Source organism: Carya illinoinensis, chromosome 15, assembly GCF_018687715.1.
Source record: "Carya illinoinensis cultivar Pawnee chromosome 15, C.illinoinensisPawnee_v1, whole genome shotgun sequence".
Lineage (NCBI taxonomy): Eukaryota > Viridiplantae > Streptophyta > Magnoliopsida > Fagales > Juglandaceae > Carya > Carya illinoinensis.
The window spans coordinates 40,879,993-40,892,701 of NC_056766.1; positions in this window are offsets into that span (position 1 = coordinate 40,879,993).

A 12,709-nucleotide genomic window follows, 5' to 3' on the forward strand; every position below is an offset into this window, starting at 1 on the left:
GCACATACTCATTAGAGTATATGCTGTCACTCAGAGAGACGTAGATGTTGGCGCCCCAGGAACTGCAGGAGCTGGTATCGTCACTGGTATTTTACTAGGACCTATGTGTGGTTAAACATAGTTAAAGTTGATTTGATTGCAATTGATGGTAGTATTGCATTATGGTTATTTTGGAGTATGTCAAGTCATTTGGGTTGGTAAATTGTACATTGTTTGATTCAAACGAGTTCTTGTTTCTATTAATTGAAATAGTGCTTGAGAATTCAGTTTGGAAGCTGAATTGTTACCCTAGGAGTAAGAGTAACAATTCTCATTAGAAGTATTATTGTTCATACCAATGTAGATATAGAATACCTTTTAATAATATGAGAAAGGATATTTAGGGTTGATGAATGGTATTCTACATATTTGGAGAATTGTTTTGATTCTGAGAATACGATGGAAATTGTGTTTGGAAGAGTAATTTGATTAGGAGAAACTTTAGCCATAGTAGGATTCATTTATGATAATAGTTTTACCACGCCGCCAGTAAATCATCTCTGGCAAAGCACTATCTTTATGGATACATAGATTGATCTTCTTTTTGGAGACTGTTATATGGGGAGTAAAATCTTGGTCTTGAGGATTTATGTGAACATTAGGAACAAATCATTTAGAGTTAGAATAAGTGATAGCTCATGATGGATAGAAGAGTTATGACAATCATAAGAGATAAAGTCTCAAGTTTAAGTCATTAACTGGTTAGTTATCAAAGTACCACCTAGGAAGAGGACTGATTGTTGCGATTATAAAGAAGTAAGTTAGTCCTAGACCAGTAGAACTCTTTGAGGTTTTTATTAACTTGAAGATTACCGAGAGTTTGGATATGCATGATTAAATGCATATTTATATGAGTCATTGGATCATGTCATATATATGAAAATCCCTGAAAGAAATAAAATGGAGCACATAAAACATCTACCAGAAAATAGAAACACAAATATGAATATTTGTGAAGTTTTATTTTATTATCTCAAAGCAAAATTACAGAAATTTGAGGCTCTTTGCCTCAATCCTTAAACGCTCTTGCTCTTCAAAAATCTGCATGCCTTTCCTATCTAAAGGAGTAGCCACTCGAAAAGAAGATTTAAGCAAGGATTTTAAATCTCTGTTATCTCGCTTTAGTGCTTCTATCTTCATGTTGTACTCCATAAGAAGCCGTTGAAGGATAGCAATATTCTCGTGGAGTTTGTCAACCCCACCAGTCCTGGATTGTAGTCGCTGAGAATATGCGACAATGGCTGATGAGTATCGGGTACTGAGACTCACAAGCTCATAGATAAGTTCATTATCTGACTTATTAGTCAGATTATTATTAGATTGCATAATAGCACCTACAGAAGAAGCAGAAACAACTAGTGAACGAGGTGCAGAATACCTCATATATTGGTAATGAGAAGATTGCTGAGCCATTGCAAAATGAGAAAACAGAAAGAGATTACAGAGTAAGAATGCAAACTAATTTCAGAAAAGTGAAGAAAATGAGATGTGAAAGAAGATGAACTGAATAATTCTTTTATAGGAAAAATTATGACGAATCATCTCTCGTGAAGCATTTCTCTACAAGAGACGAGCAATGTAGTATCATAGCTGCGGTGCCTGACAACTACAGAAGAACAAAGTAGTGTCATAGCTATGCAGCGTCTGACAACTACAGAAGAGCAATGTAGTATCATAGCTGCGGCGCCTGACAACTACAGAAGAGCAAAGTAGTGTCATAGCTATCCGGCGCCTGACAGCTACAGAAGACCTATAAAAATCATGCGGATCAGAGTTGTCTGGTCTAAAACAGAGGGCCACCGATTTAAAAAAAAAAAAAAAAAAAAAAAAAAGGAGAGAGAGAGAAAGGATAACGGCTTAATTTTGATGAATTCTCTACTAACTTTGGTATTTACAAGAACACTTAAAGTATATCGCCTATGTTTTTCTAAAAAAGAGTTTCGGAAGATTATTTACTTGAAGTTTTAGGTTTGGAGAGTGTGTCGATACAACTTGGCCAATCTTGTGGAAAGAAGTATAATATAATTGTTGGTTAAAGTAAGAGAGTTAAAAAAAAAAAAAATGGCATAATCTCAAAGGTAGATATATACGGGATAAACAGTAGGTTGGTAAGCAATACCTATTCCTTAACTTGTTATTTCTTACTTATTTCGATTTCGAGGACGAAATCTTTTTTTTAGGAGGGGAGATTGTAACAGCCCGCTAGAAATTCAATTGTGGAATTTCTATTGACTTTAGGAACCTCGTAAAGACTCTATAAGCTTTCACGAATCCATTAATCATATAGGTTTTTGTCTAATTACATAGTTAGTGTTATTATTTACTATAGTGTGTTTTTTATTATTGGAGATAGTTAGAAGTGTCAAAATGTATTATGGTTTGTGCCATTAGACTCGGAGGGTTATTTAAGGTCTTATGGCACAATAACACTTTTTCATAATTTCGGGCGAAACGTCTCTTCAAAACTGTAGATATTATTGGATAAAAATATCTTAAGCTAATTTTGTGGATATTATTGAATAAAAATATTTTAAGTTAATTTCGTGGATATTATTGGGTAAAAATATCTTGAGTTGATTTTTGTAGATATTATTAGGTAAGAGAGTCCTACACTCCACTCTCACTCCGGTAAGAGAGTCCTACACTTAACTCTCACTTCGGGTAAGAGAGTCCTACACTTAACTCTCACTCCAGCCTCATCTCTTCCATATCTCATCCACAAGTATCTCCAGCCACCCCTCCCCACGAAATTATCTTCATTTACGCTTTCCATTGAAAGAATACCAAACACTCTCTCTCGGACAGCTTTTAGGAGTTCTTTTGCACACCCATTTCGAAGCTTTTGTAAATGTTTTATCGTAAAGTCTCCTTCATATAAGTTGTTCCTTTTTGAGTCTAGTTTATATGGATATCTTATTTGTCCCATTTGAAGATCATTTGGTCAGTCAACTATTATGTAAACTATAAAAAGGTCATTCTGGGAGATAAACTGGAGAATATGTTATAGTTTGGAGTTTTTGACCAAGCTAATGGATAGATATTGGTCCGAAATTTTTATGGAGTATTGTTAACATGTATATATGACTATTGGTTGAGGATTTTTGCATGATTAAAGGTTTTGATGAAAGATTTTCTTAGATTTAGAAACTTAGAAACTGGAAGAGGAAAAACAGTTTCTGTTTTGAGAAAGTTTAACTCTTTGGTGGTCTAAACCTATTCCAATGACTTTGATAATTTTATTGGAGGATCCTAAGCATCTTATATACATGTTATATTATTATTTTGAATATATTTGATATTAGTTTCAAAGATATGAAATTTTATGTAAAGAGATATTCAAATAAGCCAAAGTGTGGATGTTCTTAGCTAAATTTATGTTTTGGTTAATTTTTAACCATGTGATCTTGAATTAGAAGCTTATATATGTTTTAGGACATCTTTTTAAACCACGTGATGGTTTAGTTTGAAGATCACATCTTTATAAGTCATAGATCAAAAGGTTAATCAAAACAAGTTAGAAACAAAAATCAATGGAAATAGCATATGAGAATTTCGGCCCTATGGAGTTTTAATAGTTGTGATTAGTTTTAAATTTTTCTAAAGTGATATTTGAGTTGAGGATAAAATTTACATGAGGCATGTAAATTTTGGTAACTTTTGGAGTTAGTATGCAAAATCCTTAAGTTATGGGTAAAACTGTCATTTTCCTACATGTAGAGAGTAAAATGGAAATTTTACTCTTTAAGTTAGTATTTTTCCATATTTCAAATTATTAGTGATTTAGTGCTAACTTTTAAAATCACTAATTACAGTTCCTCGTGATCGCGCTTGAGGTTTTATAAGAAATGCGGAGATCGAGGTAAGTTAACTTTTAACTTACTAGCAGTTAGGCCTGGGCTCCGACTCCGACGGAGTCGGAATTGCCATTTCCGACCTCCGACTCCGACTGGAGTCGGAACCGGAAGTTCACTCCGACTCCGACTCCGACGAGGAGTCGGAGTTCGACTCCGATCGGAGTTCGGAGTTAGGAACTCCGATCGGAATTCCGATGGCTTCCGATCGGAATTGGGGTCCGACCTCCGCCCTAGCATACATCTCCATAATCCCTAGAAAAAAAAGAAACGCTCCTGTGGCCTTTGCTTCCCTTTCGGCCTTTCCCTTGTCTACCTCTCTGATCTCTTTACCCTCACGCCCAAAACCAAATACCGAATTCTGTCTCCACATTTTCCTCAGATCTCGAAGTGAACGTTTCTCGAACAGCCATTCTGCGTTTCCAAGCTCGAGTCATTACAGAGAAAGGAGTGGAAACGAGAGTGGCTTTTGGGAACTCAGATGTCTCATGTGAGATGATGAAGAAGACCCACTTCAGCATCCACTTTGATCCGACCTTCCTCATTGTTTTCTTTCTCGCCAGTCGGCACATTCCATGGGGGCCTCATCGACGCCGAAGCCTTGTACATCAGGCAGCGTCAGCTTCTGTACTACAGGGACGAGTTCGGCGATAGAGGAGAGAATGTGACCGTAGACCCATCTCTTGTCTTTGTTTTTATTTTTTTAATATTATCAACTGTATGCCACATCATCTGAGATTCTGAGGCCGTGGCGGGGAGTCGAGGATGCAGGGACGTTGTCCCTAGAAGAGTTGCTGCACAAAACAGTTTAACAGAGAAATGAGAGAGGGTTGGGGAACATTTGTTCAAAGCTACCAAAATTCACGTGGAAGCTGCACAAAAATCATTTGTTCACCTGTCGTTGGGGGGCCTCGAACTCCAGTAATGGAGTTTAATAAAAAAGGAGATGACCATTAGGCCAATTAAACAACCTTTACATTTATTGTAATATTAAATATATTAAGTATATCTATCGAAGTTCGGAGTTTGGAATTCGGAGTAACTTTGAACTCCGACTCCGACTCCGAACTCCGAAAATATTTTCGGAACTACTCCGATTCCGACTCCGATTTCCGAACACTCCGACTCCGTCGGAGTCGAAATCGGAGCGAAGCTCGGACGGAATCGGAATAATCGGAAATTTGCACAGCCCTACTAGCAGTCTACTGTGTATGTGTGCTAAGTAAAAGAACTACAGTGTATGTATGTGTGTTATCATATATGTCTTGCCATGCCAAGTTATCACGTAATTGTCTGTTATACAGAATTTATTCTATCATCAGATTTTATCTGTTACATAATATGTTCTGTATTGTTGTACATTACAAGTACGTCAAGCTAAGTATGCCATCTATTACATGTATGTCAAGTCATGTAATATTCACTGTTGCAAGTATGTCATGTTAAATATGTTGTCTATTATATGTTATGCCATGTTACGAAATGCTTCTATCTCAAGTTGGTCATATATTTCAAGTTATGTTCAAGTCACGTTATGTTACGTCAGGGCTTCAGTCCATTCGTATTCCAGTCACGTTTCATCTTGAGTACATTCACTTTGTGTAGAATACATGGGGCCACAACAACTGTGGAGTATGTATTTAACTACAATTGTGATGTGTGGAATACATGGGGCCACAACAACTGTGGAGTATGTATTTACACGTAGAATACATGGGGCCACAACAACTGTGGAGTATGTATTTTTCATGTTAAGTCAAGTTTATGTAGAATACATGGGGCCACAACAACTGTAGAGTATGTATTTAACTGCATTGTGATGTGTAGAATGCATGGGGCCACAACAACTGTGGAGTATGTATTTTTCATGTTAAGTCAAGTTTGTGTAGAATACATGGGGCTACAACAACTGTGGAGTATGTATTTATGTGTAGAATACATGGGGCCACAACAACTGTAGAGTATGTATTTATACGTAGAATACATGGGGCCACAACAACTGTAGAGTATGTATTTTTCATGTTAAGTCAAGTTTGTGTAAAATACATGGGGCCACAACAACTGTGGAGTATGTATTTACACGTAGAATACATGGGGCCACAACAACTGTGGAGTATGTATTTTTCATGTTAAGTCAAGTTTCAGAACAAGTTCATGATAAGTCAAGTTTCAGATCAAGTTCATGTCAAGTCAAGTTCAGTTCATGTTTCAATTTAAGTTATGTCAATTATGCTATGTTGTATGCCAAGTTATGCTTTAATTACTTATGAATTATGATTATGCATTTATACTTTTACTGTCATCCATGCATCATTAGCTTGTGTGGAAGTTTTTTGTTAACTTGCTGAGATTTGTAATCAAATCTCACTGTAGTAGTCCCAACTACCATTCCCCCCGAATGGTAGATTTTGTTACAAGACCTGAAGGAGAATCAGGAGCTGACCAACTAGACACAGTTGACTGAGCGACGATGCGACGTCAATGTTAATATAGTAGTTAACGTAAATTACTACTTGTACGATGGAGTTGCATCTCCAGTACTTTTTGGATCATAATCATTTTGGACTAGTGTTATGATCTTAGTTGTTCAATGAGTCTTTATATATCAAGTATGTTTTAAGCATTTGGGATAGTTTCAATTTGGTGTATAGTATTGCTAAAGAAATAATTTATCCGCTGCGAATATTGCATAATGTTAGATGCATGTTAGGAACATTGCATCTTATATGTCATGAACGGGGGCAGGTAACCTTGTGTTACATGTCTCGACGCTTCAAATGTCCGTCCAATCCCAAACGGAATTTGGGGGCGTCACTGGAGGTGTCTTCGAGTAAGGGTGACAGTTGATCTCCATAAGCCTCTGTTGAGAGGTAGGTGGCTGAGTTTTAAGGGGAAACAACACTGGATTTCTTTCAAATACGAGAAGTTGTAGACTTTTTGTTTCTAGTGTGGCATCTTGTTCCATCAATGGAGGGGGTGTTCCAGGCAGAGGAATGAGCAGCTAGGAGATGGTGTGAAGAACCGACAGTATGGTCATTGGCTTCGAGCACAGCCAATGAACACTAATATTTTTTATGTTAGGAAGTATGGTGGTGTTACTAAACACAACCACCAACAGAGGTGGCAGGAGGCTGAAGTCAAAGGTGGTTGAGAAGATGATGCCAATTTATGCAAGAATGATTCAGTGGAGGATTCTAAGGCTGACATGAAGGAGGATCCAATTCAGAAGGAGTTGAAAAAGGAAAATCGAGTGATTTGGGGGGGGGGGGGGAACAGTTCCATGTTGAGAAAGTTGGCAGTGTGGATACAGTTGTCAAAGCTTCCAGTAATTTTGGGATTTTCCTTATGGGAACTTTGGAAAGTAGACCTTCTGTTTTGAAGCAGGAAGTGAGTCTAAAATGGGGTAATCTCTCCTTAGTTGAGCCTCCTGGTGGGTCAGAAAAGGGAAGTATTGATTGCCACATGGACTTTGAGACCTCTCAACTAGAATTGGAAAGTTTTTCTAAGACTGGAATGTTGGATAAGTCCAATAAGTCTGGTGAGAATAATGAGCCTACAGTATCAATCAAGCCAAGTGGTGTTGGAAAAGTGCCTAAGACAAGGGGGTCCACATGGAAAAGATGGGCTAGGGAAGTGAATTGCCACTCACTTATAGCTTCCGAGGTTGTGGCCCCTACTTGTAAGAAGAGAGGTGGTAATTCTGAACTGAGTAGAGTGGACAAGTCTAGTAAGAAACAGAAGCAGGCTTTAGTTGTGGACTCTAGCAGTTATGAAACTGGGTTGGTGGAGGCCTTAGTTGGAACTGTAGAGGGCTTGGGAACCCTTGTACAATTAGAGAACTTCACATGTGAGTGAAGAAAAAGTGGCCCAAATTGGTATTTTTAATGGAAACAAAGTGTGGAAGGAAGAAAGTGGAGGAAGTGAGAAATTCAGTGGGTTTTGATAGAAGTTTTGTGGTTGAGAGTAGAGGACTTAGTGGGGGGCTTGCCTTTTGTGGAATAGCATAGATGACATTACCTTGGAATATTTTTCTCAGAATCATATCTCTTTGTCTATGAGGAGGGAAGCAGACAGTGTGCCAGTGTGGAACTAATGCTGAATTGTTTTTATGGACACCCTTTCACTTCTCAAAGGGAGGGTAGCTGGCATCTTTTGAGAATGCTTAAGCCTAACAAAGATAGAAGCAAGTTGAGCATTAACCATTATTTTTTACAGATGATAGATTGCTATTTTTTCGAGCAAATGCAGTGGAATGATCTAAGATACTTAACTTGCTTGTTCTCTACGAAAGGGTCTCAGGACAGAAACTCAACAAGGACAAAACATTCATCTTCTTCAGTGCAAATACAAAAAGGTTGACAAGAGATTACATTCTTGGAATGGCTGGAATCAGAGCTACATCATGCTATGAAAAATATATTGGCTTACCTACTCTTGTTGGTAGGTCAAGGTATCAGGCTTTTAAAGGGATCCTAGGTCGAGTTCGAAGTAGAATGAGCCATTGGAAGACAAAACTGCTCTCACAAGTAGGGAAAGAGATTTTATTGAAGGCTGTTATTCAAGCTCTCCCCACCTAGTGTATGGGGGTTTTTAAATTGACTCAAGCACTTCTAAGGGAGCTCAATAGAGTTATGCATAAGTTTTGGTGGGATCAACAACAAAATGAGAATAAAGTCGATTGGATTTCTTGAAAGCAAATGGGGAAGGCCAAAACTGCAGGAGGGCTGGGTTTTAGAGACTTAGAGAGTTTTAACATTGCTTTACTGGCTAAACAGGGTTGGAGGATACCGCAGCAGCCAAATTCTCTGGCTTCACAGGTTCTTAAAGTAAAGTAATTCGCTTCTACAAATTTTCTAAAGGCTAAAGTGGGTGCAAGGCCCTCCTTTATATAGAGGAGTATTTGTTATGCTAGAAATCTGGTTGAAAAGGGTTCTTTTTGGAGGATTGGTGATGGTCATGATACTCTCATTTGGAAGGACAGGTGGTTGCCCACTCCTTCTAGCTATAGGATCCAGTCTCCTACTAAGATTCTGCCTGTGGATGCAAAGGTTGCTGCTCTTATAAACCAGACAGATAAACAATGGAATAAGGTGATGGTGAGAGATGTGTTTGGGGAGGATGAAGCTGCTACCATCCTGAAACTCCCAATTAGTGTCACTGGTGCTAGAGACAGATTGATATGGTTAGGCAGTATGGATGGGGTTTTTACAGTTAAGAGTGCTTACCACCTTCAAAAGGAGATGAATGCATTGGCTAGTGGTCAGTCCTCTTTTGTTGCTTATAAGGAGAAGGATCGGACTACCTGTTGGAGGTATAAAATCCAAAATACAACAAAGAATTTTATGTGGAGGGCCTGCCTCGAGTCATTGCCTACAAGGTTAAACCTGTTCAAGAAAAAAATTTGTGACTCACCTATGTGTCCTATCTGTTTGAGTGAAGAAGAAACTGTGGTCCATATTTTGTGGAACTGTAAATCTGCTATAAAAGTTTGGAGTCAGGGGCCCTTCTGTGTTTCATAAAAGTTCCCTCAGAACAGAAAGATTTAGTGAGCTTGTTGAGGAACTGAGCCTATCTTGTGATTAGGAGACTATGGAACTCTTTGCAGTAATAGCTAGAAGCATTTGGTATAGGAAGAATCAATTTATCTTGGAGGACTTATTTGCACATCCAACGGTTTTAGCTAAGCAATTTGAGAAGTTCCTTGATGAGTTCAGAGTTGCTCAACAGACTCCTAAGGCTTCCACTCGTGTGATATCTGATGAAAGAGTTAATTGGATCCCTCCTCCACCAGGCACTATAAAGATTAATTGGAATGCAGCCTTGAGTGAGGTCAAAGGCAGAGCAGGTTTTTGTCTAGTAGCCCATGATCATGAGGGTAGGGTGATTGCCACCAAAAGGATTTCAAAAGCAAACTTAATTGATCCTTTACTAGCTGAAGCTCAAGGAGCCTTTTATGCTGCAGAGTTGGTTGCTGGTATTGGACTTGGATCAGTACTCTTGGTGGGTGATTCAAGCCAAGTTGTCAAAGGCTTGGAGCAGAAACTGGATAGATAGGAGAGGGTGGGCATGATCCTTTGTGACACTAAATTGAGACTATCTTGTTTGTCTAGTTTGAGTGTTCTGTTTGTTAAAAGAGATAGTAATGTGTTTGCTCATAATCTTGCAATGGCATCTCTAGAGTTAGAAGAGGATGCTCCTAAACTGGTTTTTAGTCCAGCTTATATGCAATTTTCTACTCTTGCTTGAGTTTTAATAAAGAGTATTATTCCTTTAAAATATATATATATATATATATATATATACGTACCTTAGATAGCAATCTCACGTCTATCTCTCTAATCATGCCTCTATCCATCCTTAAAATAAGGAGTTTCTTTCCATGAAAATTAGATGGCAGAGACTGGAAAGGATATCCCAGCCAATCAATAACTCTTAACTCATTGGGCAGATAATTCAATCTTCCACAAAAACTTGCATTGCGGTTTATAAATATTCTGAGCCTTTTCATCTTTGCAAACACCCTCGGACTCAAGCGCATCACGCGGTCCCCTGGAGGTAGATCTACCAATATGCCTTCTATTTGCTTTGTACCCTAGTGAGAGAATGCACAAGTGTTCTATAAAAAATCGATGATAAATTCCCTATAATTCAGCACTTTCTAAAATTATCTAATTTTTTTTTTTTTACAAACTATGTATATTACAATTCCATTTGTAAGAAGGAAACAACAAACATAAGCTACATCTTTCTTTATATGGTGTATACGTATTACTCAGTTTTTTAAAAAAAAAAATACTAAAACAGGATGAGATAATCATAGTATTTTGCCTCTTTAGAAAAATGGGGAAAGGGGAATTGGTTTCATGTGGAGGATCTGTACGTGTGTCTATATGACTTACATATATTTCTGGATCCATGTCGTTTAATTTAATTGTAGATTCAATTGAGAAAAAAAGAGAACTCAAGAGTAAAATCATATTTCTTACAAAGCGAATCTTACCTTATTTTTTTCAAATACTCACAAACATCTTCATGAAAGTATAACCCACTGTGCTTGCCAACCAACACACTATGCTTAATTAGTCAACCCTTATCTCTTGTTGTTATGATGATTCGACTTCCTAAATCAAACCAATCGCATCTTCCACATAGTTTTTCTAATTGGTCCAAATGATCAACCTCATCAGGATCCAAAAGGATATTTTTATGGCGAAGTCTCTACTTTAGCAAATTGATTCCTTAATCAACATGACCAACCTTCATACTTGAATATCTTAGGATCTCAGAAAGGATTTTCTCTTGCAATTGGATGAGACCACCCTTATCTGGTTTTGAAGATTCTCTAACATCTTCTAGGAAACAAGTCTCTTCAACCTGATCAGCAATGAGGTTATACATCACTTTTGCAATAGTTGTCTTACCAATTCCACCAGTACCTAAAATTCTTGTCATGCTTGTCATTCATCTTAATACATAAAAGCATATCAATATCTTTCATATGAGACTTTATTCCAACCGGATACTCGGCAACATGCAAGTATGTACGATTTAGTACTATTCTCAAGACCTCTTGAACAATCTCTTGGATAAATTTACAGATTAGATGCCCATGAATCAAGTTGCTACTGATATGCCCACGACTCAAGCTACTGTAAATCCAGATCAATCATTATTTAAGTCTCCAAGATATTAGCTCCAGCATATCAGCATATTGAATATTTGTAACGGATAGATATTTAATGTTGATTTGTTACCTTGTATAGATTAAGAGATTACTGCCTACAACTACCAAATATACTCGTACAGATCATATAGTGAATGCGTGAAATTTCTTTCTCCTATACTCTGTTCTTTCATGGTATACGAGCCCCAAGGGTCTACCCCTATTGTTATTGCTAATTCTAGTTCTACTCCCATCTCCTTTTCCTATCCCAACATTACACGGTCTCTGTTAAACTGGACCATAAATAGTACGTACGTAAGTACTTGATTTTAGGGTGGGTTCAATTCATAGTTTCCTAGATTTCCTTGATTTGTAGAACTTTTGGTGTTTGGTTGCTTAGAAAAGTAGTATATGCTGGACAAATTAGTATTTTTAATACCTTGTATGATTTTCTTATCTTTAGTTTCAAGAAAGGTCTTGCATAAGAAAAGCCAAAAAAAGTTGAATTTCTTCGCTTTTTTTTTTTTTTTCTTCCCTCTATTGGTTTATTTTTATTTTTTTCTTACTTCACCCTCTGGTGGGTTGCTGAGAAAAACTGATTTGAAAGGAAATAAAATTGAGGTTTGAAATATGATTTCTTTCTAATACAATTAATGGAAATTATCATTTGGGAGGACTAGAGGATTGTGGGTTCATATCTTAGTTTCCGCTGTGTTCCAACCTTTCCCATAATCCAAACTGACCATCAGGGGGCGAAACTAAAGGTATATAGTAATGTCATGAGTTCAATCGTATTTGCCCTGTATTTATTTGCGTCTCTCTTTTGAATTTTATTTACTGTGATTTTTTTTTTTTTTTTTTGGGGGGGGGGGTGTGTCTCGGCTAGCCTTATTAGTCTTTATGTAGGGCTTTAATTTTCTTGAGTTAGCCAGATATGGGTATATAATATTAAGGCATATTTTAGGAAACAGAGTACATGAAGAAGAAATTGCAGATAATGAAACAGAAAAAATTGACCCTTTCCTCGGATACTCCTTCATATTTTTTGGTGGATTTGGTTAAATATACTATCATGAAATTCATGGCTTAGGCCATCTTGTAAATACACTTCCATTTGCTCTTTTTTGTTTTTCAATGAGCCAATGTTCTTATTGAT